The 9,143-nt window shown below is 38.9% G+C and overlaps 1 long non-coding RNA gene across 1 annotated transcript; it reads right to left on the bottom strand.

The window, feature by feature from the left end:
• Positions 1 to 430: 430 nt before the first annotated feature.
• Positions 431 to 9,009, bottom strand: LOC128598768 (uncharacterized). The gene is made up of 2 exons (XR_008383701.1): positions 8,164 to 9,009; positions 431 to 2,305 (listed from the first exon to the last, which is right to left on the bottom strand). It is a non-coding gene; the product is annotated as an uncharacterized LOC128598768 (long non-coding RNA).
• Positions 9,010 to 9,143: the final 134 nt, after the last annotated feature.

Below are 9,143 nucleotides of genomic sequence, written 5' to 3' on the forward strand. Positions count from 1 at the left end.
TTGAGGGTGGCGGGTTCAAACCCAGCCCCGGCCAAACGGCAACAAAAAAAATAGCCGGGCGTTGTGGCGGGCACCTGTAGTCCCAGCTGCTTGGGAGGCTGAGGCAAGAGAATCGCGTAAGCCAAGAGTTAGAGATTGCTGTGAGCTGTGTGATGTCATGGCACTCTACCCGAGGGTGGTACAATGAGACTCTCTCTTTACCAAAAAAAAAAAAAAAAAAGAAAGAAAAGAAAAATTTGCCAAGCAAGTAGCATGTGCCTATTATCCCAGCTGCTCAGTATGCTAAGGCGAGATGATCACTTAAACCCAGGAGTTTGAGGTTGGTGTGAGCTATAATGAAGCTATTGTACTCTAGTCTAGGCAGGGCAAGAGAGAGAAGACTGTCTCAAAAATAAAACCATAACAAATAATAATAATAACAACAACAAAATCTTTTTGTAAGAGATTTATTAAAGCTGGACTTCCAGAGAATCCCCTGTCCAAGCAAATGGTTGGGTATCAAGGGATCAAGAAATTACACGAAGTTGTACATAATATTTGGAAGATACATATACATATATGCGGGTCCAGGAAATGTTAACAGTATGTTATACATACATATGTAATACCATGCATATATGTAAAACAATATAAATATTGTATACCTATGTGCAGGAAAAAGTATGAATCACCAGTATTCATCATATACTAAAAGATATCTATGAAACCCAAAATTATTAAAAGCAAACCAAAACACACAGTGAACAATTAGGAAAGTTTTACAAAATTATTAAAATTAGTATGATTAGACTTGCATTCTTATTGCCACTAAATATTCTTTAGCATTTTTGCTTCTCAATAATCTAAGCAGCGTGATAACCTTCTCATTGAATTTCTTGAAATATACTTTCCCAAAGTCTTGGAAATACATCTGTTTCTTTCTATTTCCACAATCTCCTTTCCATCTATGATTTTTTTCACTATTGGTAAAAATAAAGCCCAAGAAGATATCATACCTTTGTTTCTTCTTTTAATTCCTTGGAAATGAAAATATTTGTCATTTATCAATAATAAAATGATCACTAAAAAGGCAGTATTGAAAAATGGACAGTAGATATATATACATATATATCCTAAAACTTGCTTTTAAATTTTTGATGGGAACTGATGAGAACCTGAAGGAATACACTGAAGGGATCTATAGAGAAGAAAAAGAGAAATAAATTAAGATGTGCATTTGGAAAGCAGAGGAAATAATATTAAAAAAAAACTCAAGCAGTTTAAAACAGAAAATAGATAGTGTTTCACAGAGTTTTCTATGAAGATAAGTGCATAAAATATGGCAAGATCGTTTTAAAAGATTTAGAATCACAAAGTAGAAGTGACATAAATTGAACTACTTCTTTAAATTTTAGAAAAAGGAGCTTAGAGACAGCTACCTGATGTCATGAAATCAAAGTATCTGAACTTTTGAAATGTTTTAAAAAATCTAGTAGAGAATGCCTAAAAGTACAAAAGGTATAGAACGTCTTTTTGAGTTTAGAAGAAGGTAAATTGACGATGAGAGACTGACAGGCACCAAATAAGTAGAATGCAAAACAAAAAAGAAAGAGGAAATTCACATAAGACAGTAAGACTGCATAAGGAGTACATTTCCAGACCCGAAACAAAACTATCCTGTGGTATTTTATGCAAAATTTGAAAACAACAAAAGCTCTTACTAAAATACCCATTATCATTTTACATAAAATGTTGCAACTTTAAAGTCAAAAACTGGAAATATTTTTTTCTTACTCAAATTTCTCTACACTGTTAGCTGTATAGTTAATATGAAGCAATAATTTAAACTATTTGCTACTGCAGTTCTCTTTTTCTGTTCTGTATATTCAGCATGGCCATGAATTTCATGCAAAAAGTCTTTTACTAGAACTAAAATCACATCATTCCAAACTTTCTAGCAACCAAATCTATCAAATCTTCTCATAGATTTAAGCAGTCAAATTTTGCCTCTTCGTTCTACTCCCCTCCACGTCCCGAGATCTTTGGCAGAGAGAATACTAATCATTGAGAGTGATGTTTGAGAGTAAATTCCGAGGGCAGTGCCTATGGCTCAGTGAGTAGGGCACCGGCCCCATATACCAAGGGTGGAGGGTTCAAACTTGGCCCTGGCCAAACTGCAACAAAAAAATAACCGGGCATTGTGGCAGGTGCCTGTAGTCCCAGCTACTTGGGAGGCTGAGGCAAGAGAATCGCTTAAGTCCAGGAGTTGGAGGTTGCGGTGAGCTGTGACGCCATGGCACTCTACCCAGGGCAATAGCTTGAGGCTCTGCCTCAAAAAAAAAGAGAGAGAGTAAATTCCAAGGTTGTAGAAAGTCGGACCACATGTTCCCATCCAACACTAAGACCAACACATGTACTAAAAAATACTAAGATGGTTCTGTGAAATGCAGAAGCACAGTGAGTAAATGTATATTCTCAATAGGAGTAAAACATTTCTGACCCCTTCATGCAATTCTGATTGATATAAAACTAAAATATACAGTCACGGAGAAATTGAGAGTTTTGACGTAAAGAGCATTAGCACTATCAATGCAATTTGATAAGATGTCAGATGAAATGTGCAATTCCAGGCCTGTGCTTTGAGAGCATAAGCCCCTAAACCTTCCCCTCACTAACTACATTTCTTAACATTATGTCTTCACATTGGAATACAGTTGTCTTCACTGTTTGTTCCTATCTTCTCTGCCCAGTAAAGGATGCTATAAACCACAGTGCAGTGTTTTCTCTTCTTGCACGTTCCACTCTGCAGGGTGGAGTCAGGGTTTCAAATTGTGCCCCTGTACATCTCTGCATCTCTATCTACAGAACGTGGGCTCTATTTTCAGTTACTGGACTCAAGTTGGGAATACCCATGACATCACTGGGCTCAGCCAGGAATGCTGGCAGTCACCAGATAAACATGACAAATGCTCCTACAACATCACTTAGGCAGAGTTTGTGGAGAAAGCCATATTTTATAGTAGTACAAATATGAATGCAGGTTCACTCACAAAGGGAGCAGAATCTAAAATCCACATGAAGATTTACATGAAAACTGGAACCTTGAAATAAAATTGCTTTTGGTGGGGTTAGGTCAGTATATCATAGTTAGAGGTATTTTAATAGAAACATCTGAAAAATTATGCATTATGTTAAATAAACCCTCCTTATAAATATGGATTCCTATTTTTGTGTGAATATTTAACAGATGTGGAGGAAATTTAATAATAGGAATGGCCACAGACAACTATGATGTAGATCAAGTTTGCCTTTCACCACTGTTATCATCACTGCCACCATCTCACAGACTCCGCCCAGGGCTGTCTTTTAGCTCTTGAAGACTCTGGTTTCTTTTCCTAACCTTGGCTTCACTAATAAGTATATTTTGTCTTTTCTTCATAAATATGCACTCGTCAGCATTCCATTATCCTAAGATGTTACTATGGGTATAAAGAGAGATAAGCATTTCATACTATAGATAAGAATTCATATAAAGCTAGTAGGCACATAATAAAATTGTAGATACCATCACTTTAGACATATTTGGCAGTAGGCAAAATTCTCCAGAGCTTTTACATTGTGCCGGACAATGTGCCAGGCGCAGAGAAGGCGAAGGTGAATAAGACATGGAACTTGTTCTTAAAAACCCCACCCAGGGGGAAGACAGACATAAAAACAAGGGAGTGTCTTAGAATTTGTGTTTCCACAAAGAGTAAATGGAGACATAAAGGAGAGCTGTGGTGGGAGCAAGGGGAGGAGTCAGAAAAGGCTCCTGAACAAGGGTGGTCCCAGCAGTATGTCTTGGGTGAACGGGTTTAAACCAGACATTGAAAGGGTTGTGTTTCAGGCAAACGCAGAACCAGGAAATGGCCCTGAGTGAAGGAAACCATAAGCAACTCAACCATGGCTAATGCCAAGGGTTGAAAAAGGAAGGAAGACATAGCCATGATCCTTGGGTAGGACACCTGGGCCAGCTGCTCCGGGCCCCAAACATGTAGAAGATTGGTTCAAGGCCCCGTACCTCACCATCTAAACTGAGCATTACGAAATTTCAATTCTGAAATTCCTTTCTTGAATTATATTTCAAGAAACCTAGCACAGATGGTATAAAGGGGCCCTGCTTTTATTTGAGTTTATCTTGAAGAACCCACATGAGTGTGGTAGCCCTGGGTTCCAATCACAGACAGAAAAATGGCTGGGGAGTTAGGAATGGGGCAGAGGAGCAAAGTAAGATAAGGAGCTTGAACTCTGCTATGTATTTAATGGGCAGTCCTGGTGGATTTTATTTTTTTTATTTCAGATTAATATAAGGGTACCAACAATTAGGTTACATTATCTGCATCTCCAAGGTGAAGTTAAAGTTGCAGTTGAGCTTTCTTGTACTGGTGGATTTTAAACAGAGAAGAAAGGAAAGGTTTCAGAAAAATTTCTCCAGCAACATAATGGAGATAGAGGTTTTTGAGATAATAGGAAGGGAGAAGAAAAAAAAGCACAAATATAGTGGGGTAGTAACGTTGACAACTTGAACTAAAAAACAGAGAAGATAGGATAGTTCATGTCCTATAATGCTGTTGTAGGCAGAATAATGGTCTCTCTAAAAGAGGTCCACAACCTAACCCCTGGAACCCCTGAATATGTTATGGAAATTAAAGTTGCATATGAAACAAAAGTTACATGTTAATCAGCTAACTTTAAAATAGATTATCCTGGGTCACCTGATGTAATCCTGTCAAGTAGAAGAGATAGTCAGAAGGAGAATCAGAGTGTAGGAAGTGAAAATGACTTAATCAGCTGTTGCTGGAAAGGGGCCATGAACCAAAGACTTGGGCAGTGTCTGGGAGCAGGAAATACGAGGAACAGGTTTCTCCCCTGGAGCTTCCAGAAAGAATGCAGACATTCCCACTCCCCCAACTGCAACATCCTAATTTTAGCTCAGGGAGATCCATTTGGATTTCTGACCTACAGAACTGTACATAATAAATATATTATTTTAAACCACAAGTTTGTGGTAATTTGTTACAGAAACAACAGTAAACTAATGCAAATATCCAATTCAAAATTGGCATGAAGAGAGCTCTTGAACATTTACCACTCTGCTAAAATGTGGTACATGTCTGCACACCTCTGATAAAAGTTTTTCTAGATGAGGTCCACTACACTTTGGTCATATTGTCCACGGTTCCTTATCAATCCTTCTCAAACACATACAAATTTCTTTACATGTGGATAGAATTTTTGTATCTGTTGATTAAGTGCAGAGTTTGCACCCATTTCAGTTCAGCCCAATTCATAATTGCTAAGTCATGGAAAAAGCCCAAGTGCCCATTGATCCATGAATGGATTAATAAATTGTGGTATATGTACACTATGGAATATTATGCAGCCTTAAAGAAAGATGGAGACTTTACCTCTTTCATGTTTACGTGGATGGAGCTGGAACATATTCTTCTCAGTAAAGTATCTCAAGAATGGAAGAAAAAGTACCCAATGTACTCAGCCCTACTATGAAACTCAATTAGGGTTTTCACATGAAAGCTATAACCCAGTTACAACCTAAGAATAGGGGGAAGGGGGAAAGCGAGGGGGGAGGTGGGTAGAGGGAAGGGGATTGGTGCGATTACACCAGCAGTGCATCTTACAAGGGTATATGTGAAACTTGGTAAATGTGGAATGTAAGTGTCTTGGCAAGTAACTGAGAGAATGCCAGGAAGGCTATGTTAACCACTGTGATGACAGTGTGTCAAATGGTCTGTGAAGCTAGTGAATGATGCCCCATGATCATATCAATGTACACAGCTATGATTTAATAAAAAATAAAATAAAATAAAATAAAAATAATTGGTATTAGAGAGTTCAAATATAACAGCACTGGGAGTAAGGACTTTCAAGTCACACTAACATGAATTGAATAATAACTTCACCTGCTCAGTGGTAGTATTACTTTCAGCAATTTAAGATATTTGAGTTTTAGTTTTCTCACCAAAAAAAGAAATAGCAGTATCTTAAGTCAGGATCCTCAGAATCATACTCTGAGATGAATATTGTCTGCAAGTGTTTTATTAAGGAAATGCTTCTAGCAAAACCCATAAGATACCATAAGTAAGCAAGACAGGAAAGAAAGTGATTTCAGGCAAAATCTTCCATCAGCATAATCCTCCAGGGGAGCCTTGGATATGTATTGGACCTCAGATTTTCTTGCTACTAGAGGATAGAGGGCTGGGCTTTCATACTGTATGTATGGGTCAGTCTTTGGCATAGGGCATCCTGAGAGAGAAGTAAATTTTGGGGCATCCTGAGAGAGAAGTAAATTCTGGGGTGGTTCTTTCGGGCTCTCTACACCTATAGATAAAGTGGGTCCAGTATCCTTTGGGCAGTCTTCCTAACAGAGTCTCTGGGGCAGGCTGGGAGAAGCAAACGAATAGAGAAGTGAGGGGAAGGGCACTCGAACTCATAGGGATCCAAGGAAATCTGGGTGGAGTTTGACTAGGACCACAAGCATCTACCTCATAAAACATTTCTAAGAATTGAATGCACTAATACCCTTTTGTTTGGGTTTTAGGACTCCTAAACAATTTTTCTTTTGAAATAGGATGCAATATTTAGTGTTGTATTCTGCACACCCAGTGCTCAGTGATGAAATAATCTCTCTTGATATAGCATCAAATCCAAAAAGGTAAAGATAATGGAAAAAAAAAACGAAGCAAATATGAAGGCTACCATGATAGAAAGAAATAACATGAGTCTGAATCTAGCATTTCCAAACGGTCATAATTTCAATTATATTGTTCCTAGAGCTAGAAGCCTGAACAAAATTGAGACTCACAGCTCTCTGCCTCCATCTTTCGAAAGTTAGTGAAAGCCAACCAAACAACCAAAAATACGTATCTTTTTTAATGACATAAATCAGACAAGAAATTCTGTTTTATTTTTCCCATGGGGGAAAAAGTCAAATAAATCTCTATAGAATATATGTCATATTTTTTCTAAAGAGAATATACTCATCTTCTTCCTTTCTATCCTCAATTTCTATACTGACAACCAATACCTTTAATTTTTAAAGTATTATGGTAAGCACATTCACATTTTGTTGATGTTCCAACAACCTTGTCATATACATTATCACCCCCTTTTTACAGATGAAGAAAGAAGCTCTGAGCAGTTAAATGACTTAGTGGAGACTGCACAAGTAAAGACAGGATCCAGATTTCTGCCTCCCTAGATAGCGCTCTTCCTAGGGTTCCCTTTTATCCCTTTGGTCAGTCAAGGTCCAGTCAGGAGCCACACCATAATGTAAAGATAAACAATTAAAAAATTATTAATTAGCTAGTAAAAAGGGATTGACTGTTAAAAAAGGAAAAGAGATCACTAAAGAATGCAGAAATTTGCCATGAAGGCTACGTTGAACAGTTTGATGAGAATATTTCAGATTGTATATGAAACCACCCCATTGTACCCCTTGATTGCACAAATGTACACAGCTATGATTCAACAATAAAAAAAAAAAGAATGCAGAAATAGCAGATGTAGGAAGAAGCATCCTCTTGGGCTGTGGAAGTTTTTGAACTTTCTCCATCCACCCACCATCCTACCAAGGCAGAAAATCAGACCTCATTGGAGATAATATGGCTGTGGCCCACTTGCTGGTTAAAACATTTCTTGAGGTGTCACACACTGTGCTAGTGAAGAAACCACCAGCTGAACTGCCAGTAAAACTTGCTAGAAAGCTGCCCACTGACATGCCACTGAGACTCATTAGGAAGCCACACACTGGGGAACTGGCCAAATTTACTGGAGAGTGTGCTGTGTTGGTCTTTTGCACAGCACCGTAAAGCCACTCACTGCCCACCACACCATAGGAGCAAGCAGAAAAGCACGGAAACCAAGAAGAGGAAGCTCTTCTTTTTGCAGTGTTCCTCCAGCACAGCTGTTCTCAACCTGTGGGTCCCAACCCACAGGAACTGTATTAAAGGGCTGAGGCATTAGGAAGGTTGAGAACCACTTTGCTAGCACCTTCTATTGACAAAAACCTAACATCATGGCAACGGACCATAATGGAATGTTTGCAGATTCCAGCTCTGACACAACCATGTATGGCAAAGAAGAGCAGATTTAGAGCTGAGGATGATTAAATTAATTGGCACATACCTCCACGACTCTCCTGGGTTCTGGAAGGTAAGCACCCTCTTATGCCAAACTCCTGCTCCATTTGTTTTATTTTCTTAATTGCTCCTGAAAGAGCGAGCAGATCTCTGGGAACACGATGTAGTGAGAGCTGCATAAGGAGAGAGTTCAACACGGTGACTGAGACAAGGTCTGAAGCCAAAACCCGTGGGTCTGAACGCTAGTTTCACTACTGACTGGATTTATCGCCTTGCAAAAATTCTAGATAGATAGTAACAGTGCCTACTTTATTATCAGGAGAAATAAATCCATCTAAAGCTTATAGACCAACACCTAGCATATAGTTAGAAGCTGAGAAATATTAGTATTTTCCATGCATAGTAGTTTGTAATTGGCATTAAAAAATACCTATTCAGTTTTCACTATAAATTTCCATTTAGGATCTTACATCCTTATGCTAAAATCCACCTTCTTTGGGTGAGACTGGGCTTTCCTACAAAGTCTGGCCTACTCCCAGGCATTGTCTAAGGCTCTGGCTTCCTATCCAGCACCGCTCCTGGCTCACTGAATAATCCCCACTAGTCCTAGTCGCAGCCAACTCACAGGGAATTGGTTTTCTCAAGGGAAAGAAGGCACAAGGTTAAACAAATCACCTTTAAGATCTCTTCCGGTTCTGAGTAAATTTGATTCCCTTCTCTCCCAAACAGTGAGTTATACTTAAGATGGAAAGAGGAAGGAAATTACCATTTTGAACGCCTACCCACCTGTGCCAGGCAAGCAATTTTGCATGCTTTACCTTTGCACGCCACATTCCTCTCCAATTAGTATTTTTAACCATATTGTTCAAGTAAGAAAGCAAGGCTCAGAGAGGTCAAGCTGCTTACTCAAGGTTGCCCTCGTGAAACGTTGCAGTCTGTTGGATTCAAACCTGGTCCTTCTGTTTGGGTGGACTGAAGTCTTTCAGCTGCTCTGCCTTCCTCCCACACCGCCTTCATCTCAGACAT

This window comes from Nycticebus coucang, chromosome 11 (genome assembly GCF_027406575.1).
Source record: "Nycticebus coucang isolate mNycCou1 chromosome 11, mNycCou1.pri, whole genome shotgun sequence".
Taxonomy (NCBI): domain Eukaryota; kingdom Metazoa; phylum Chordata; class Mammalia; order Primates; family Lorisidae; genus Nycticebus; species Nycticebus coucang.